Source organism: Suricata suricatta, chromosome 7 (genome assembly GCF_006229205.1).
Source record: "Suricata suricatta isolate VVHF042 chromosome 7, meerkat_22Aug2017_6uvM2_HiC, whole genome shotgun sequence".
Classification (NCBI taxonomy): Eukaryota; Metazoa; Chordata; class Mammalia; order Carnivora; family Herpestidae; genus Suricata; species Suricata suricatta.
In genome coordinates, this window is record NC_043706.1 from 101618993 (window position 1) to 101634202 (window position 15210).

Consider the following 15210-nt stretch of genomic DNA (forward strand, 5'->3'; position numbering starts at 1 on the left):
ATATGTGGTTTCTTCACTAGGGTAGACAGACTTCTTACATGGAAGGTCAGGGGGCTTCTGCCTTACTTTTGGTTATAGTAGGTCATAGGATTGGCTCAGATTTATGGGGAGGAGATTACACAAGGACTTTCTTGGGAGTCACTGAAGAAATACACCAAAGTGTACTGGGGATGCAATGGTAGCATTTCAGCTGCCCTTTATACCCAACCATTGTGTGCAGAGACATGTCGAACACCTGACAAAAGCTTTTTTCCACTTTTGTGTCAATTCAGATCATTATTGCCTATTTGCCTATGCAGAAATAATTACTTCACATATTATATTTTTAAAATTTTGTCAAATGTTTTATTTATTTTTGAGACAGAGAGAGACAGAGCATGAGCAGGGCGGGGCAGAGAAAGAGGGAGACACAGAATTGGAAGTAGGCTCCAGGCTCTGAGCTGTCAGCACAAAGCTGGATGCGGGGCTTGAACCCACGAATGTGAGATCATGACCTGAGCTGAAGTCGGAGGCTTAACTGACTGAGCCACCCAGACGCCCCCACATACTATTCTTTTAATGCTATCATTGCTTCTTTGGGTGGAGTCAGATTTGTAATAACTTTGGTCAGAGGTTAATACAGAATTTAGAACACTGAATTGTGCCTTCTCTTCACAATAAAGGTCAGATCAGAAGAAAGGGCGAACAAATTTCTAAGAAAAGGAATAGGTAAGCCCTATGGTTCGATTTTATTAAACCAAGGTATAATTCATAACAGCATAATTTATGCAATATAATTTCACATAATAAACATAAATAAAATACATAGATCCTGAGTTTTGACAATTTTATCACATATATAATCATTACTTAAAAAAAGACATAAATCATTTTTATTACCACAGACTGTTCTCATGCTCCTTTCCAGTCCGTTTCCTCTCACTTCCAAAAGCAGCTATTGTTCTTATTTTTATTACACTAGTTTTGCTGGTTCTTGAATTTCATGTAAATGGCATAGATTGTGCAACTTTTTGTGCCTAGAATTGTTCACTTACCATGGTGTTTTGAACTTTTTCTGTTTAGTTGGCATATTAGTAGTTGGTTCATTATCTGTTCCTTTCATAATGAGTAATTTTCCACTTACAGATATACCACATTTTGTTTATCCATGCTCCTATTGAACTGGTAGATTTTGGTTGTTTCCAGTTTTGGGCTACTATAAATGATGCTGTATGTTTTCTTGCAACTCTCTCTGACCCTTCTCTTACACACATCCACATATTTGCTGAGTCAAAGAGTAACTTATGATAAATTGCCAGAGTGATGGGAAATCTTAACAATAATGATGAGAGGCTTTTTAGTTTATATTATCACAAACATTTGCTGTTGCCAGTCTTTTAAGCATTCTAATTAATGTGAAATTATGTCTCATTGAGCTTTATTTTTGCATTTCTCTTATGACTAAAAATGTTGGGCACCTTTTGAGGTAATCATTGGTCGTTTGTATTCTTTCTTCTGTTAAGTATCTTTAAGGTGTTTTTCTTTCTTTATATTTCTTTATATATTCTGAGATAAGCCCTATGTATTAAATTTTTTATTCTCAGTCTGTATAGCCTATTCATTTTCTTAATGATATCTTTTGATGAGCAAAAATGTTTCATTTTGGTTAAACCCATGTTCTAAATTTTTAATTTTGTGGTTTGTGCTTTTTTGTTTGTCTAAAAATATTTTAATAGTCTAAGATCACAAAAGGTATTTTTCCAAGTTTTTTGGTAGATACTCTATGCTTTTAACTTTATATTTAGGTGAAGTTCCATTTAAACTAATTTTTGAATTTTTTTTTTTTTTTTTTTTTTTTTTTAGTTTAGTCCAAGTATTATGCTGGATACTGAGGTATGAAGACAAATGACAAAAGGCCCCACCTTAACACACTGTGAGATTAGTCTGGTAAGGAGGAACACTTTTACCCCAGAAACAGGTCAAGACATAGCTCACGGGAAATGGATACCTAAATGGATCATCAGGCTTCAGTGTAATAAGCAAAATCATGGTGACCTTACCATTTTAGAGTAAGGATATCTACTCCAGGGCTGTGGTTGGAAGGACAGGAAAGGACTCGGGAAAAGAGCCGAAGTCAGGTTCTCAACCGACAGAGCTACCCAGGCACCCCTGAAATTTTCATTTTGAACTAATATAGTGTGAAACAAGTGCTGAGGTCCATTTTTTTACATATGAATATACAGTTACCCCCATCATGTTTTTTATTTTTATTTTTTTATTTCTAGTAACATTTATTTTATTTTATCTTTTATAATAGTTTATTGTCAAATTGGTTTTCATATAACACCCAGTGCTTCTCCCCACAAGTGCCCCCACTCCATAACCGTCACCCCCTTCCCCCTCTCCCTCCCCCTTCAGCCCTTGGTATGTTTTCAGTATTCAATAGTCTCTCATGATTTGTGTCCCTCTTGCTCCCCAGGTTTCTTTCCCCCTTTCCCTCTCTATGGTCCTCTGTTAGGTTTCTCCTGTTAGACCTCTGAGTGCAAACATATGGTTTCTGTCCTTCTCCATCTGACTTATTTCACTCAGCATGACACCCTTGAGGTCCATCCACTTTGCTACAAATGGCCAGATTTCATTCTTTCTCATTGCCATGTAGTACTCCATTGTGAATATATACCACATCTTCTTGATCCACTCATCAGGTGATGGGCATTTAGGTTCTTTCCATGTTTTGGCTATTGTAGAAAGTGCTGCTATGAACATTGGGGTACATGTGCTCCTATGTATCCGCATTTCTGTATCCCTTGGGTAGATCCCCGGCAGTGCTATTGCTGGGTCCTAGGGGAGTTCTATCAATAGTTTTTTTAAAAAACTATTCTTCCCCTATTGAATTACCTTGGCACTTTGGTCAAAATAATTAGCGATATATATATCTATATTTTCTAATTTCTTTGTTCTGACTCACTGATCTAAGCTCATACCATTGTTACACTGTCTTGATTAATGCACTTTAAGTCTTAAAATCATAGAATGTAATTCCCTCAACTTTGTTCATCTTCAAGTTTGTTTTGACCATTCTAGACCTTTTTCTTTTCTTTTTTTTATTAAAATATTTTTAATATAATTTTTATTTCTTATATATATTTTTAAAGTTTATTTATTTATTTTGAAAGGGAGAGAATGTGAGTATGAGTGGGGGAGGGGCAGAGAGAGAGGAGGAGAAAGAATCCCAAGCAGTTTCCATGCGGGCAGCAGGGCTGGAACACCTGAGCTGTGAATCCATGACCTCAGCTGAAATCAAGAATTGGCTGCTTAATTGACTGAGCCACCCAGGCACCCCTAGACCTCTTGCTTTTTCATATAAAGTTTAGAATCAGCTCTTCAGCTCCTGACAAAGTTTCTTGTAATTATGATTGGGATTGCATTGAATCTATAGATCAATTTGGGAAGAATTCAAATCTTCAAATTTGGGAGTCTATGAATCTATGCACATGTCATATCTCTCTATGTATGTTTTCATGAATTTCTCTCTGCAATGCTTTGTGTGTGTGTGTGTGTGTTTTTAAAAAATATACAGACTTGCACATCTATTACATTTATTTGTAGATAATTGATGTTTTTTGATATCCTGTAATATTGGTAATTTCACTTATTAGCTTATTAGTTTTGATAGATGCTATAGTATTTTCTTTATAAATAATTATGGCACTTGTGTTTAAGGATAGTTTCACTTCTTTCTCTCTCATGTTTATAATTCTTATTTCTTTTTCTTGCTTTATCAAACTACTTAGAACTTCCACTACAATGTTAGAGGGAATATACATCCTTTTCTTTTCTTCAGGCTTAATGGACATATTGTAGTATTTCACCATTAAATATGATGTTGGTTGTTTATCAGATTAAGATAGTCACCCTCTATTTCTTGTTTGCTGCAAGTTTTTATTTTCCAATTCATTAATTGGTATTAAAACTTATTTTGTTGTTATTCTCAACAATTCCCAATTGTTATATAACTTTTCTTCTTACTGTCTTAATGTGGTGAATTACATAGATTGATTCTCAAATGTGAAACCAAGCTTACATTTCTGGGACAGAATCCACTTGGCCATGATACATCATACTTTTTCTATGTTTGTGGAATCAGTTTGCTAATTTTTGTTAAGGAGTTTTAAAATACATGCTTATGCGGGTTATTGATAATGTGCTTTTCTTTTATGGTAATATATTTAGTATTGGCATAAAGGATATGCTGGTTTCATAAAACAAGTTAGAAAGTTCCTTCTTCCTTTATTTTATAAAAGAGTTTACGACAGGTATTATTTCTCCCTTAAATGCCTAATGGAATTCATTGGGAAAGCCATCTGAGCCTGGCGTTTTCTTTGTGGTAAAGACTTTGATTATAATCTCAATTTCTTTCAAAGATATACATCTATTCAGGGTATTTGTTTATTTGTTTTCTCCTAAGTGAGTTTTGGCAGTTTGTATTTTTCAGAAGATTTATCCTCTTCATCTAACTCGTTGAGTTTTACTGGCATAACGTTGTATGTAATATTACTTTATAATTCTTTTAATATCTGTAAGGTCTGTAGTAATGTCCTCTTTTTTATTTGTGATATTGATAATTTAGATGTTCTCTCTTTTCTTGGGAGCCTTTAAAGAGATTTATCAATTTTACTAATATTTCTCAGGAGTCAGAAGAAGCAGTCCCTAGTCCTAGTTTGGCAACTGAAAATAAGTTATTTTAGTTTTTCAGATCTTAATATACAGTGCAATGCTAGTGTCGGGTGTAGAATTTGGTGATTTATCATTTCCATATAACACCTGGTGCTTGTCACAAGTGCCCTCCTCAATACCCATCACCCATTTAACCCTTCCCGCTTCCCACCTCCTCTCCAATAACCATCAGTTTGTTCTCTGTATTTAAGAGTCTGTTTCTTGGTTTGCCTCTCCCTCACCCCCCCACATTCATTTGTTTTTTTTCTTAAATTCCACATATGACTGAACTCATATGGTATTTATCTTTCTTTGAGTGACTTATTTTTTTCTAAGTTTTTATTGAAATGCCAGCTAGTCAACACACAAACAAATAAACAAGGGGGAAAAAGAGAGGCACTAACATGCACTGTATGTTAATTAGCTGGAATTTAAATAAAAACTTGGGGGGAAAATTTTTTTCAGGTCTTGATTTGTTCATTTGTTAGAGTTGATCTAAATCAGTTTTCAAGTCTTTTATGTTAAAGCAGTAGAACTCCCTTTTCCATCAAAAATCTTACTTGAAGTCCTAAACAAAGCAGATAAAAAAGAAACTTCTTCCATTAAAAATTCCTTGTATAAAAGGCTGAATAATATCAGCCCATTGTATGGATCTACCACATTTTCTCTATCCATTCATCTGTCCATAACCCACTGGGTTTGGCCTGGAGACCAGGACCATAGGATCCAGTCTGGAGCCTGGGTCCATGAGGGTGGCCTGGTATCAGGGGTCATTAGGGAATACTTGATCCTTAGATTCACCATGAACTTGGGTGCTCATTTCACTCTCCTTAACCCACTGGGAGACAGTCTCTGTCTGTGCCTGGCTGCCTTGGTTTGGAGGAGTGCTGGGGGAGTCATGTGACACTGCTCTTCCTACCCTCCTCAACGCACCTTTTCTTGTCTCTGTTGTCTATCTGGGTGCTATCACCTCTTACCTGGAATCCTTAGCTCTTATGAAGGTATTTTCATGAGTAGATAGTTGTTCAAAATGATATTTCTTTTTTTTTAAGTTTATTTGTTTATTTATGTATTTATTTATTTATTTAGAGAGAGACAGAGACTGAGAGAGCAGCGGGAGGGGCAGAGAGAGAGAGAGAGAGAGAGAATCCCAAGCAGGGCCTGCACTCTCAGTGCCGATCCTGACACGAGGTTCAAACTCATGAACCATGAGGTCATGACCTGAGTCAAAACCGAAAGTCAGACGCTTAGCTGACTAAGACACCCAGGTGCCTGCAAAATGATATTTTTGTGAAGGGAAGAGCACTGGAAACATCTATCTTACTATCTTGCTGATGTCATTCCAAACTATTTTAAAACTAGATGCAACAAGGGCCATTCGTCATTGGAGTAATCTTATTGCTATCCATGGCTTATTGTTATAAATCCCATTTCTTAAAAAGAGTTGCAGCATCAGCAAATTTTGACAAACTAGTTGTTAAGTATATTGGCTCTGATGAAGGCAGATTTAGTTCCTAATGATCTTTATCATACTGAAAAGAACAAATCTTGTGTGTGTCAGTTTTTGTGCAGTGAATATTAATGTTTTCTTTATTTTTCCCAGTGATAATAGTGTCAAATAGCTTTTGACAAAATCAGTCAACTAAAACAAAATTCTGAGGTCACCTTAATGCCTAGTCATTTCATTTGGGGTAGAGTTATATGCATTGTGTTTATTTTTCTCATTTTATTTTCATGGCAAGACACATGATTTCAGTGCAATTTACCTGGAGAAATCATGTTTCTATTACAAATGTTACATAAAATAGGAAGGAAGAAATTTTGCTATTAGAGTATAGGAATTGATTATCTATTATCTATCTATCTATCACCTGCTTATCTATCTCTAAATATATCCTACCTCTTAAGAGAGAGAAGATTCCTTTGGTGTCTCTAGAGAATATTCAGGTATGGGGCTTCTGGAAGGTATTTGTTATACTTCTGAGTTCCTAGTTGGTATTTCTCCTATCAACAGTGTACATCTTTGCTGGGAGTCATTTCTGAAGTAAGGTGGGTTTGCAAGGCCTCCCACCATCAGATGGCATCCAGCGCCTACACCCACTCAACCCTCACTCAATTTCTGCTTGAGCATCGACCCCCAAGGCACCTGACTCACTGATATCAGGAATGACTTGCCTTTTTATGCTAAAAATATGTGAATTGTACTTTATGAAAAAACTTATTATAGGAGTTTCCTCTTTTGTGATTATGGAAGTGTTATGCCCAGATTTTAATATCGCCCCCAAAACCAGAGACTACCAGGGAGACCAAGTCATGCATGCAAAAGCAAAGGGCTTTATTATGGGTTTAGGCTGGCCGGGGCCTAAACTCGGGCTCACAGACTTTCCTAGGGCAGTGGATTCATGATGAGAACCCCGAACAAAGGCAGGGCAGGGTTTTCACGAGTTTGGGAAGGGGGAGTTACAGGAAACTGTGACATAGGTACAGTGATCCAATTATTATTATACAATATTATTGACAGTAGGTTTAACCATTCACATTGCCTAGAGTATTTGTTACTTTTGGCGGGACCCAATCACAACATTTAGAGTATTGACCAATCACAGAGTGGGCCCAGGACCTTCAGGTAGGGCGTGACTAGTCTTAGCCTCCATCTTGGAAATGTTAAAGGTGTTAGCTGGCCTTTCCTGATTGGGCGTTACAAGGGTGGTCCCTCTTGCCTTGGGCAATGTGTGCCCTTCTATTGTCTCATGGAGTCGGTTTCAGACCTGCGTCCTTACAGGAGCAAATATTACATTTCTCAAGAAACTGTTGTGGGGTAGTTACAAAAAGACCACCAATGCCAAATAGAAGCGAGGCATAATTTTATTCATGGCCACATGCTTTTATTATGGCCCGGCCAAACCTGATCTCCCTGGTGTTAAAGAGCAGAGAATGGCACTGAATAAAGGCGGCAATGAGATTATATGGACAGAACATGGCATCATTTAGTTAACCAATCACAATCCATAGCATTCCATGGTAACCAATTACATTGTAACATGCAAACGCCATCTTTGGGGGAAATCCACCCCTCCAAGTTTCTTTGTCTCTTGAAAATGACCAATCATAGTTTTTCATCTAAGATATCCTGAGATGGGGACGATTTCTCATCAGTTAACTCTGTCTTTGCCAGGTCTTAGTAAAAGGGGTGGGATTGTGCTTAACAAACAGGTGGAAGTTACACTTTCTGATAACTAACAGGGAGCTACACAGGTTTTGATCTCAATATTTCAGCAGTTACCATGCAGTTAGTCAGAACAGTGAATGGGGAGATGCATTCACAAAGCAATTTACAGAAGCCAAAACAGCCGGTTAATAATTTTTCATTTAACTAAGATTTGTTAACCTACAACAGAAACCTATTTTTCTTCCCCTCAAAAAAACAGGCTATTGACCCCTGCTCACAAAAGAACTAACATTGCCTTTGCTATGCTAAAGATACCTTCCTTCCCCATGTGAAGCATCTAGTCACCTACTTGAATCACTATTGGTAAAGATTATACATGAGTCTTCTGCCAATCTATGTTCTGGGAAATTTTTACATACCAAAGAATTTGTCATCAGGAATCATTGTCTAAGGCAACTGCCACTCCTGTTTTGTACCCCATACATTTTTTCAATAAATAAGGCTGACTCTCAGGTCTGAAGTGCAGAGATGTCTGACTGAAGTGCAGAGATACTGGCCAGCAGTGCAGAGATGCCTGCCTGGAGAGCAGAGATGCCTGCCTGGTGAGCAGAAAGAAGCCGAGGCTCTCTCGTTCCCTTTTGCCGACACCATCCATCCTTCAGGGAGCCCTGGACCTACTGGAACTGGACTCCAGCACATCTTCTTCTAATAGGTCCTGTTTCTTCCTTTGCATTGGCTATGAGGGTGCTCAGCACCAAATGGGTATTTCACTTTTATTGAGTATTATTATTATTATCTCCACCTTCATATTATAATTTTTAGCTTTATTTTATGTTGAGCCCACTTTTCTCATTTATTTTAGTTTTTGAAAAGTTTAACTTGCCATATCCAGATTGTCCTACGAAAGTGGATATTGCCTTTGCCCTCATTAAATAAAAAAGTATTGGCAGTGGGGTGAGAGTGTTACCCAGGCATGAGCAACTTGAGCAATCATTCCTATCAGCAAAGATAACCCAAATGTCGCTGGCTCTTGTCCTTGTTCTTTTCTCCACTGGGCTCTGAGACCTGTGCACCTGGTGACAGATATATGTCCTCTCCCTCCCACTCTCCTTTCCCAGGGATGGGGTGGGGGTGGGGAGCACAGGGGCACAACCTGACCTCTTGGAGGCAGATATTCTCCACCCATTCTCTCTCAGATTCAAAGCAACTCATGCAAATAGATACCACAGTCTTGCAAATGAACTACTTTATTAAAATTCCTGAAATCCTTTAGCTCAACCTAGATTCACTCTGTAAGTTCATCCTGAGAAGCCAAGAAACATACCACAGAGCACAGGATAATGACCAGACTTGTTTTATTGTCTTTTGTTTGTTTATTTATTTATTTATTATTGAGAGACCGAGAGAGACAGAGCATGAGCATGGTCATGGGAGGGGTAGAGACAGGGGGAGATACAGAATCCAAAGCAGGCTCCAGGCTCTGAGCTGTCTACACAGAGCCAGACACGGCTCAAACTCACAAACTAAGAGATCATGACCTGAGTTGAGGTTGGACGCTTAACCAACTGAGCCACTCAGGAGCCCCAGACTTCTCTATTGTCTTTCCCTCTGGTTTGTTTCTCTTCAACCCCAGAGCTATGTTCTCATTCCAGGTAGTTTAGACACTCACCATTCCCTCTTACCATTACTAGGTCACGGAGTCTCTACCAGGTGCATCCATGTTGATGATTGTCTCTCACATAGCTTACCCTTTGTGATCTTTAAAAACATTTTTGCCTCTGACTTACATACTATTGGATATAGATGGAAATAGCTCAGTGAATTTCCTGACACTTGGACAAATACATGCTTCTTGAGAAAAACAGTGTGTGCTGATAATCCATTGGGAAAAGTACAAGAGTCCTATGACTTTTACGGATTCAAAGAAAAGAACATTAACTAAGGAAATCATTCCTCTCTTTTTTATTTGAGTCCTTCTGAGTTATGTTTTTTTCCATTCATGAATTATTCCCTTTAGCTATTTGATTCAAGTTATGTCAATTAAATATTGAACTATATGTAAGGCAGAGTTATAAACTATAAAATAAATAAGGCACTACTCCTACCCATACGAAATTTTAGAGTAATACAGTTTTTTTATCACTTCTGACTGCATAGGAGAATCACTTGGGGAGAGCATAGAAACACCGATGTCAGCAGTCTGTTTGCAGGAACTCTGATTTAAATGCTTTGGGGTGTGGTCTAGGACATTTTTCTCAGGTGATATGTGAGTGCAGGTAGAACTGAGGAGAACTAAGGCCAGCATGTGGCCCGTGCACGGAATAGCTGAGCTACAAGTAGAATATAATTTAATGGTTATAAGACAGATACCACTGCTAAGATAAGGTCCCTATTCCCCATGACTTCTCATTAGCACCTGCTTCTCTCCTCCCCTGTGTTCTGGATTAGTTGCCCCACCAGTCTTGTTTCATAAATCCCTACAATTACTGCAGATATAATAACATTTATCACTAACCTCCCCCTCCCCCCCCCATTTATCTATAACTAAGGTTTTTGTTTAGATCAGGGACCAAGGTCTGCAGTCAGATTAATGTGATTTCCCATCTGGGCAGCTCATGATATAAGCAAGTTACTTAACCCACTAGCATCCTAGTTATTTATCTGTAAAATTTCAATAATAATAGGGTCTAGCTGAAAGGACTGACATGAAGATGTAATAAAATATTGCTTGTAAAGCATTTAGTTCAGTGCCTATAATGTAATGAGTGAGCTACTAGTTAGCTATTGTTATTACTAGTCTCTCTGCCCCCAGAATCGGGTATTCTGATTTGTACTTGTTAAATATTTAATATATAAAAATACCACTATACCTGACTTCACAGGCCAGATTTATTAAACCCAAAGGAGTGTTTAAACACTCCTTTAACAAAACGCAGGGTACTGTTTGTCCACATCGTGCCTCTATGCAACTTAGGAAAAGGACACTGTGTTGGTTTTGCTCTTTTTGTTTTGTTTTGCTTTTGCTTTTTTTTCCTGCTGAGATCAGTCTGTTTCCCACACTTCCCTGCCGTGGTTGGTGCCTCAGGAGCCTGACCATTCATGACTGCATCACGCAGGCTGCCTTCTGGGAGGTCCCAGAAGGAGAGTAAAAGGGCAGGAGAGATGGGACAGTTACTCGTGCTCCCTCCTTGCTTGGGGCTGCACCTCTGGCAGTGGCCACCAGCTGTCCACACTGGCACCTCCTGCTGGGAGGGAGGCTAGAGCTCCAGTTTTCACTGGGTTCTGAAAACACCATCCTTCCGTGCTCTCAAGTCTAGGAATGGTGATGGCTTCTTGTCCTTGCCAGTCTCCAAGTGCAGTATTCCTTACTGGTCTACTTAGCCTGATCCACACATAGAAAAGGCGCTGAGGCAATTTCTTCATTAGAGTCTTTTGAACTGACTTGGAAGAGCTGGTGCTTACTACCTGCTTTTTCCTCAATGACATTTTACTGCCCTCTGCTGGAAGCTTGTGGTAAGCAACATACATTTATTAGGTCTCCAAAGGAAATGCTCCCACTTAGATATGGGTTGAAATAAACAGCTCAAACCCCAGCAAAGTCAGAGCACAGCACTAATGTTTTACTATACTTATTCAACCATCCTGTACCTCAGGAAGGGACTCCAAAGCCTCTACATTTAGTTATTCAGGGTGTCACCTGTGAATGCTGCTTCACTCCGTCTCTCTCTTTAGCCTCCTTCATAAGAATAATTACTGTTCTTTGGCGAGGGGGGGGGGCATACTTATATGAAAAGTATTCATTGTTTATCTGATATTTAACATATAACTGGTCATCCTGTATTGTTATTTGCTAGAATAGCAACTACTCCTTGAACCATCAGCAGCACAAACATTGTTCTAGGGCCAAAAACATAAGAGAAATGTAGTTGATTCAGAGTCACGCTTCTACGAGGCAGGTCTAATTTGGCCTAAAAACCATATTACTTCCCGTTGTTGTTTGTCCCTTGAAGAAACTTCTCTGTATCAGTACTGGCCTGTTCCAAATGTGGCTGTGTCCTTCCTGGGATGTGAAAAGAACAAATATTACCACTTAGAGTTTGAATGTAGCTTTATTATTTCTGTAAGAGCCAGCTAGTGAGCAACCTGGAAAATCAAGGGGGAAGTTTTGTTATGTTTGCATAATTTTCAGTCTCAACTTTAATGTCTTAATATTATTTATTGATGATTAATATTAAAGGATCCTTTAAACACCTCATTTTTAATCACTGTGACACATATTGTTGATACCCTGGTGTAAATGTTACTATATCATAATTTATCTCAAAGACCTTATTAAAACACTACTAGTTATTCAGTTTTTGACTAGATCAAAAAATTATAAAAATACCATTATGCAAGGCCATTGTCTATGGTACATTTGTCTCTTTGTTATGTTTACATTTACTCTTCATTCACCAACAAATATTTTTAATACATATAATGAAAATGACATTTTTAAAGTTATTTATTTATTTTTGAGAGAGATGGGGAGAGATAGAGATGGGGAGAGAGCATGAACAAGGGAGAGAGAGAGAGGAGGAGAGAGAGAGAGAGAGAGAGAGAGAGAGAGAGAGAGAGAGAGAGAGAGAGAACCCCAAGCAGGCTCCACACTGTTAGCACCGAGCTAGAAGTGGGGCTTGATCATGACCTGAGCTGACATCAAGAGTTGGATGCTCAACCGACTGAGCCGCCCAGGCATCCCAGACATTTGATAGACACAGTGGGCAAACAGTGTAAGACCCCCTCACTGGCTCTCAACTGTGACAAGGGCACCACAAATACTTGGTGGTTTATATTAGTTTCTGCTATATAACAAATTAATGGTTTGAAACAACAGCATTCATAGCACACGGTTTTTGTAAAAATGACCCAAAATGTAGTATTTCCTTTTTCTCTGTAGGCACAAGAAAGCTACAAAGAATAAATGATATACCATGCTTCCGTGTCATTGCTTAGTTAATTGTAAGACTATGTAAAATTATGATAATGCACATTATTGCTCAAGAAAAAAAAGAAAACAATTCATTCAAACGTTTAGTTCTTGCTTCTTCTATCCAGGACCTCAGCAGTCAGATCACAGGCCTCCACCCAAAGCTTCTCACCCAGCTTTGAATAAAGCACAGCCAGCCTCTCCAACAGCAACCCCACCCCCTCCGTCCTTCGTTCCTGTCCTCATACTGACAAACTTCTAGAGCAGTCACATTTAGGTGAGTCAAGCATGCCGAAAAATGAACAAATGAATAGGCAAAAAGTAATCTGCTGGAGGTAGTCAAAGTATGCACACGATTATTTTCAGTAGACAGGTTTCCCATTAGCTATTGCCTGGATCCATTCAGGTTCTGTCTCGTGTTATAGCCTCTAGTTCATTCTACCAAATGACTGAATATAATTGAGGCCTTAGTGTGTGAAGCAGATTAACACAGCCTTCTTTACCATTAGTCTCCAAGGTGAATGAAAACGGCTTGTTTGGCTGTTCAGGGAAATCTTTTGGGGAGAGTTAAAAGATTCATAATGTATCTGTTTGATGAAGTTTAGCAGTGGTATCGGTGAGTCAGATATTTCATGATATTTAGAGATTAGGCAGTGGACTGTGAGCTTGGGGCAAATTTATTTGTTATTAAATTCTCTCTCCGTCAGCTCACCAGTCCTCATGAGGAGACATATAGTTTTCAAAAATAAGCTGTCAACAACTTTGGAATCCCCTAGCTGGGTAGGTCCTCAGAGAGGAGATAGATTTTCTTGATTAAACAATATGCCATCACACTGGACAGGCTTGAAAGGGAAGGAAAAAATGGAGTTATCAACCATTCTCAGTGCTCTTCAGAAAATGCAATTTCTATCTCAGCAAGGCAAATCATTTCTCTTGGACTAAATAACAGAAGTGGACTATAAACTCTCCTTACCTTTGTGTCATGTCTGAGAACTCAGGTCTGTGAAGATTCCATAGGTTCACCTCCTTCTCTGTGGTATTCCTTCTCCCAGTGGTCTGTGCATGGTGGACAGAGTTGAGGCCTGGGGACGTTATGTTATGACTTTTAGACCTCTCCCAGAGCACATCCTGCCTACCGGGCTTCAAGTTCTCAAAAGAAAATATGACGATGTGCAAATCACGAAATATATTAACAAGATGATGATATATAACAAATGTATTGAAAAACACAAGATGGTACATTAAGAGATTTCATCGTTTTCTCCAGAGATTCAAAGACATGCTTGTCAGGTACCTACAATGTGCTTAGAAATAGTTAAGATGAACAAACCATTTACTGGGCATTCAGCAATGACATATATATGGTGAATAATAAGAGTCGTAGATAGCATTATAGAAGACAAAAATCAAACATCGTAAGAACCAAAAAGATGGTGGTCAAGAGAACTGAGATAATCAGCAAAACCTTTAAGAGTCTTCACTGGTGAGAATGATTTGCCTAGTAGCCAAAGCCTTCATTGTTTTCCTTATGCAGACAACATGATACCTTCTCTGATTGTTTTTTATCAGCAGACATTCCATGCCTTCAGAAATATGATCATTTAGGCCACAGCAGGCTCCTTCTACACAGCCCTAAGTCCTCCTGAGTTCTCTATTTACCTGGGGACTCCAGAAATTTGCAGTGTATGGTCAGTCTTATGAGCCATATAATCAAGGAGCCCCTCAAAAGGCTGCTGGGCTTCAGAGACATGCCCCAAGGTGAGCCTTTGGAAGAGATACTTGGCCAGGCCAGCCAATGGGCCAGCCAGCCTGCAGAGCTTTGTCAGGTGGTTGTCCATATGCTTGATGAGTTTTACCTCTACATCCAGAAAGTGGTTCTTCAGGAAGTTACAGACATGGGGGTCTACTCAGGCAGAACCCAGGGCACGCAGATCCAGAATGGCCTCATCCAGGTTCTTTTCCAGAGCCAGGGTGGCTTCCATGGTGTCCAGGGTTTTATCCACTCATCCTGGGATGGCTTCTGCACTTTCTGGAAGAGGGTATGGCTGTTATGCTGGTTTTGTATCTTCAAGAGAAGCTCAGTGACCTCCAGCCTCTCCTCAGCCAACCACAAAGAAGTGTTCCCCTTCCCCTTTCCCCAGCCACATTCTTGAGATGGAAAGAGAAACTAGTGTGCCTAGGATCACTGGGCACACTGCCTCACTGCCCCCTTCTTCATCTCAAGCCCCTCCACTATTTTTTTAATGTTTATTTATTTTGAGAGAGAGAGAATGGAAGCAGGGGAGGAGCAGAGAGAGAGGAGGACATAGGATCCAAAGTGGGCTCTGTGCTGACAGCAGAGAGCCCAATGTGGGGCTTGAACTCAAAAACTGTGAGA